This window comes from Platalea leucorodia (assembly GCF_965183815.1).
Source record: "Platalea leucorodia genome assembly, chromosome: Z".
Lineage (NCBI taxonomy): Eukaryota > Metazoa > Chordata > Aves > Pelecaniformes > Threskiornithidae > Platalea > Platalea leucorodia.
In genome coordinates this window covers 17,169,604-17,176,591 of record NC_138858.1, presented here as the reverse complement: position 1 = coordinate 17,176,591, position 6,988 = coordinate 17,169,604, and positions in this window count along the sequence as shown.

The following is a 6,988-nucleotide window of genomic DNA, read 5'->3' as shown; positions in this document are numbered from 1 at the left end:
ATGCATGCACAACTTTCTCTTTTTGCTGTAGCTTACTTACAGAAAGGCATTTCATTTTTTTTGCTGTGTTAATAGTAGCGTACATTCTATTTTAAATTCTTATCTAAGAATTTTCAAGATTTTAGGATTTCAAATGAGAAGGTTAACAAACATTGCTGCTAAAGAAAAATGGGCATAGTCATTTAAGAATAAATGCCAGAAAAACATATCAGATAGATTTAATACCACATTAATATTTAACAATTTTAGACCCCATAGAAGAAATATTATTATTCTAATAAGAAATGTTAGAAGGTACAGGTATGCCTGACATACCACAGAAAACAACTTTTGTGAAAAGAAACAATGTAAGACCAATGTAGCAGGGAAAAGAATCAGACAAGCTTTCAGGCTAACACACTCTTTGAAGTTGAGTACAAGGCTATTTCTGACAAAAGAAGAAAATGAGGTCTGAAAAATGCGTCTATTCTTTTCCCAACTGCATCAGTTGCCTAATAAAAGATGTCAACTCTCCCTTTCATTTTTAGTCTGTTATGACAACAACAAGCCACCAAACAATAGCAACAACCAACTCCCCAAGAAGGAAAGCTCTTTTTCAGAAGATGATGTCACAGATGCACCATTACACATTCTACACGAGGATTATTTCTGAGTTGTAATGGGAACACAAGTTAAGCCACAGAGAGCTAACTTTGACATTTCTGGAACGAACTTTCAAAAAAATCTCTAAATGTGCAACCAGGCAGGAGCGTACATAAACGTCTCAGATGTTCAAGCAACATGTGTTTGTAGAGATAAATATCAGCCGAAACCTACATTTTGACAATTCATGTTTACATACACCAACACATGTACAAACAGAGCTTTAACCCCACTGTTTGGACCTCAACAGTATTTATTCGACAGGGTTTTAATAAATGATGGCAAAACACTAGCTTTAAAAGATGTGCAACTCATATTCCACATCACTGGGTAAAAAACTGGCTGGATAGCCAGGCACAAAGAGTTGTGGTGAATGCAGTTAACTCCAGTTGGTGGCCAGTCACAAGTGGTGTTCCCCAGGGCTCAGTACGGGGGCCAGTTCTGTTTAATCTCTTTATCAATGATCTGGATGAAGGAATTGAGTTCACCCTCAGTAAGTTTGGAGATGACATCAAGTTGGGTGGGAGTGTTGATCTGCTGGAGGGTAGGAAGGCCCTACAGAGGGACCTGCACAGGCTGGATCAATGGGTTGAGGCCAACTGTATGAGGTTCAACAAGGCCAAGTGCCGAGTCCTGCACTTGGGTCACAACAACCCCATGCAACGCTACAGGCTTGGGGAGGAGTGGCTGGAGAGCTGCCTGGCAGAAAAGGACCTGGGGGTGTTGATCGACAGCCGGCTGAACATGAGCCAGCAGTGTGCTCAGGTGGCCAAGAAGGCCAATGGCATCCTGGCCTGTATCAGAAATAGCGTGGCCAGCAGGACCAGGGAGGTGAGAGTGCCCCTGTACTCAGGGCTGGTGAGGCCGCACCTCGAGTACTGTGTTCTGTTTTGGGCGCCTCCCTACAAGAAGGACATGGAGGTGCTGGAGCGTGTCCAGAGGAGGGCAACGAAGCTGGTGAAGGGTCTGGAGCACAAGTCTTATGAGGAGCAGCTGAGGGAGCTGGGGTTGCTTAGTCTGGAGGAGGCTGAGGGGAGACCTTATTGCTCTCTACAACTACGTGAAAGAAGGTTGTAGCGAGGTGGGGGTCGATGTCTTCTCCTAAGTAACAAGCGATAGGACAAGAGGAAATGGCCTCAAGCTGCACCAGGGGAGGTTTAGATTGGATATTAGGAAAAACTTCTTCACTGAAAGAAGTCAGGCGCTGGACCAGGCTGCCCAGGGAAGTGGTTGAGTCTCCATCCCTGGAGATATTTAAAAGATGGGTAGAGGTGGTGCTTGAGGACCTGGTTTAGTGGTGGACTTGGCGGTGCTAGGTTAACAGTTGGACTTGATGATCTTAAAGGTCTTTTCCAACCTAAGAGATTCTGTGATTCTCTCCTGAACACTTACATAGTGCTTGGGCTGACAAAGATCCTAATTCCTCCTGTAAAGTAGAGGTATTACCATCACAGAGCAGTTATGAGGCAAACTGGGACTCCCCTTCTCAGATTATCAAACATTCCCTGAGACACAAAGGTCTGAATCATACTGTTCTTTAAGGGGCTTTCTTTTCAACCATCCCCTATTTTGGGCCCCAAAAAATATTTTCTACACAAGAAATACAATCCAGTAAGAGGATAACGGTCTGGTTTATCTATACTTTAATCAGAAAACATGATTTTCACATTTCAAAGATAAAAATCTCAACTTTTACATTTCTTAAATGCCTCTATTTTGACAGTGTGTGAATACTGGCATAAATCACAAATAATTCCTATTATGAGCACTGAAATTTGTGGATATAGCATCAGATGCAGGCTGGATAAAGTATCTTCTTGTGTCTTTATTTTGATGAAACTTTAATATACAAAACCTAATTTTTTCACAAAAAAAAAAAAAAAAAAGCTGTTTTAGATGCCCAACTCCTATTTGTCTCTGTTCCCTTCCTATTACCTTTGTATTCAACACAATTTAATGCTTGCAAACTATGGTAATTCTTTTCCATTCCTATTAACCATGGCCACCTCCTCCAACACAAAACACAGACAATTAAGAAAAACAAAACTAATTTTCACCCACAAAATGAACCCAATAAAAGTTATACTGCAAGTTCATCAGAGTAATACCCAAACCAATTGCAACTATTCTTTAAAGTAAAAGCCATGAGGGAAACAATTTTTGGAGTTAAATAGACAAAAGGGAGTTGATACTACTTCTGCTTGGAAATGGAAAACTATTAATGAATTCAAACTCTGGCAGATTGCTTTGGCATTTCCTGCAAAGAATATAAGTCTTCAGATATGGTAAACTTAATGTCAAATTGACCAAAACCTGAGCTACTTCCCTGTCCTAACCTAATACATTATTAGGTAAGTCTGGCTAAGTCTCAAATCAGTATATGTTGAAGATAAAATAAAAAAAGATACTGGTTGAAAACTAAGGCTCAAATACTGACTTTTGCATCTCATCAATTTTTATTTTTTTTGGAGAAAAAAAAAAACATTGTCTGCAGGAACAATTCTAAGAAAACATCTTCCAAATACTAGAACTTATTTCTGAATTAAAGAGACAACTAGGCTAAAATGCTTTTACAGCTACTTGTAGTGAAAAGTTATCTTATTCATGGAAGGCTTTGCTACAGGCTTATTGAAAACTAATGGTAGAATACCACCTAACAAACACAAAACCAACATGAGAGAACTCTGGACACTATATGTGTTCCAGGTTCTCATTGGTAAAAGATCCAGCTTTCTTTTTATTTTTAAGAGCTGACAATTTTAAAGACAATTATTTTGAGAAGAATGCATGCACAGAAACAATGTGTTGCTAAGACTACTACTTATTTTATTTAAAAAATCATTGCTGTTTGTAACTCATTGTACGTTTTCTGAGGTGGAAGGATATCACATCCGTTCAAACACTGAGATTTAATTGTTCAGCCCAAAGCCACAGAGCTGGTCCCTGAATAGAATGAAAGAGAATTGATTGTTACAAAAGTCAAACTCACCCTCTCTTGAAAATTTTCTCATTTGTCATGCCATCAACAAAGGACATAAAACTTCAGATGCCTGCTTCTTATCCAGAGGGGTACACTGCAATTCATCAGGGAGACCAACCCATTACATCTGCAGGACCACCAATGCAAGTATTTTACCTCCAATATTATACCATTTGTTACACTGAGCTCTTCGCACTGTATTTTGGTCTTCACTGTCACCTCAGCTTCATCCCAACATTGTTTTGCTCAGCCTTTTAATAAAATCCATTTTAATAAATCTGAGGAATTGCAAGATGTGTCTAACATGAGGACAATAGTAATCTGAAGGTAATATACTAGTGTATGTTTCCAAACTAAAACTGAAGTTTCTCATTCACATCATCTCCCATTCAGGCCATATTCACTCTATTCATATCTTTAATGAACACAAGGGATTTACAGTTACCTTAAAGAGCAAATGAATCATAGAATCACAGAATGGTTTGGGTTGGAAGGGACCTTAAAGATCATCTGGTTCCAGCCCCCCTGCCATGGCCAGGGACACCTTCCACTCGACCAGGTTGCTCAAAGCCCCGGCCAGCCTGGCCTTGGACACTTCCAGGGAGGGGGCATCCACAACTTCTCTGGGCAACCTGTTCCAGTGCCTCACAGTGCCTCACAGTGAAGAAAAATAAGCAGGTTTATATTTGAAAACATGTTAGAGCAGCAGAGTAACATTTTAGGACCAACTGCAATGGTCAGTCTACAGCAGAGATGGGAAGCTGCCTCTCTTTTTTTAGCTTGCTAACAGATTTATAGATACAGGACAGTAAGGTGGGGTTACTGTATGGTTTCCTGTAAGTTCAACTCCACAAAAAATGCAAAGGTGACTACGTCCTCTGGAGGACAACAGAAATTAGATCCCTCAGTAAGAGTTAGCATTTAAACACCAAATGCCATAATGATTTCACACAAACAGGTAAAAAGGCAACAGATACCTACTCTTGCTCCATTGCCCTGCAGAACAAAAAGGGTTCTGAGGTCTACAGACAAAATTCAGCAGCTCCACAGGTAAATTTAACACTGTTCACAGATCTAATTGACCAGGCAGAAAGAGTGGTTTATGGTATCTCTAAAAGTTTAGAATAAGAAGTCAATGTTACATCGGGACTGTTAACATGAAAATTATAGCAATACTTAGCACATTGCACTATACTGATTACACTTCTCTGGTTTTAAAGTTCAAATATAATTAGATCACCTCATATTATATGGTTCATTAAACTAACATTCAATGGATATGTTTGGGGACAGAATGCTGATGAAAAATAAGGAATGTTGATGTGCCTATAAATCAGAGAAGAGCCAACTTCCTGTGTTGCGTCCACACATTAACAAATCCACCATAAAACAGTTGAAAACTTAAGTTCATTGTACCATGGCCTATGACAACAATGAGCTCTGAGAATGTAAAATCAGAAAACCAAATGGTCTTCCCTATCCACATCTGTAATATTTTAATATGGAGAACGGGCAACTGCTAGTTATTACTGCATGTGACAGCTTTAACATCTGCTTGAGCTTTTTATGTTCACTAGCTGTTAGTTTCCATTCAGCCAGGGATTTTTTTAAATTATGGGTTAGACTGACCATGTAATAGAATAACTTAATTTCATGCTGTGCTAGAGTTCAACCGCAATCTTCTTTCAGAAGACACTTCTTACTGAGTGTGAAGCCCCCTCAGCCCTTTTGTCTTCCAGTTCCTTTGTTGCTTCCTTCCTCTAATAATGAAAGGTTTGGATAATAAGCAGTTTTATGGGTTTTGTCAACAAGGGACAGAAAAAGAAGGTTAAGAGACACATAGGGCCTTTTCCTGGTCTCATGCTTAATTGCAAAACATCACACTGTTAGTAAATGTCATATTCAGCACATCTCACAGAACTGCATCGTGTATAATCTGATTTTCAAAGCTATACTTACATGTGAAGTAAAGGTCTGATCTTTGCAGCACGACTACTTTACTTCTCTGACATACAATTTCTTCCCCATCGTGTTTGACCCACTTTGACCCTATTTTCAAAATGTGTAACAGATGTATTTTGTACCTCTTGTTCACATATTCCAAAGACAGTTGTAATTGGTAAATAGGTTTTAATAGTTATTTTCCATATCCTTGTCTGACTGAAACTGCTTTGCATAAGTACAACCTACAGAGTTCAAAAAAGTGTCAAGAGGTGTGAATTTAAAAATTATCAATGTAGAATTCAGAAAGCCATTTCCCTAACAGGTAACTAAAACCAGGTATTAATTTATAATTTATATATGCTGTGCAGAAAATTGGACTGTGGAGTGCCAGGTTTCAGAGTGATGTACAGGGCTACATGCAGTCTTGGAGTATATGGGGAAAAACTGATCAACTGTCATTAAGGGAAGAACACAAACTATCCATGCATACGTTCAGTTGAAGAGTAGGATCCCCCTCATTCTCAGGGAAAATCTGTCTCCAGGCAAAAGTGAAATAGAGAAAGGAGAATAGTTATGTTTCCTCCAACCCTTTTTGCTGTTTGCTCTCCTCTCATTAGCTAACATTTCTCATTATCTTTGCAACTGGAGAAAAAGTTCTTTCCTTAGAAGTCATTATGATGATCACCCTGGAATAAGGGCTATAAATTAGTCTCTTAATTTCTCAAACAATACCTTAAAATAATGTTTTAGGACTGGTTTTGCTACTTCAAATCATCACCTTTTGGGAACTTGGAGCTTCAAATATTACTAAGCCCACTTATGAAAATGCTTAAGTACATATCTTCCTCTCAGAAAGAACCATGTGTCACATTAGTCTAACACAGTTAATGCAATATATCCTCTGGGTAGCTACAGAGCAGTTAGATTATGCGAGTCATTACCATTTGTAATTTTTTTTTTTTTTAAACCACCCCACACTAGTGATATTGTTGGAACAATACTCATTGCAACTCTTATGAAACGAGTGTTTGAACTGCACTGCTTAGGTACAGAACAGAGTGCCTAGATCTCCCAGTATTCAAATCCCTTCCTGTAAAGTTTTCCTGCAGAATTTGAAAGCTTACACAAAAGCATGCGTGTGCTAGCAGAGCAAAAAGCTTTTTTGTTTTGGGGGGTTTTGTTGAATTTAAATTTTCAGTTAACTCACTACAAATAATTAAGCCCTAGAATGGAAGAAAGTGAATTACACATACCCTCTAATCTCTCTCTCATGCTCTGGACATCTGGCAGTCCACCTTAGCAATTATTTTGGCACAATAGAATCAAACCTGGCAAACAAGGCAGTCTATGCTGAGGATATGAAATCCACTCCTATATGTTTGAGGGTGTTTACTGTGGACTACCTCTAATCTGGTCCTGCAG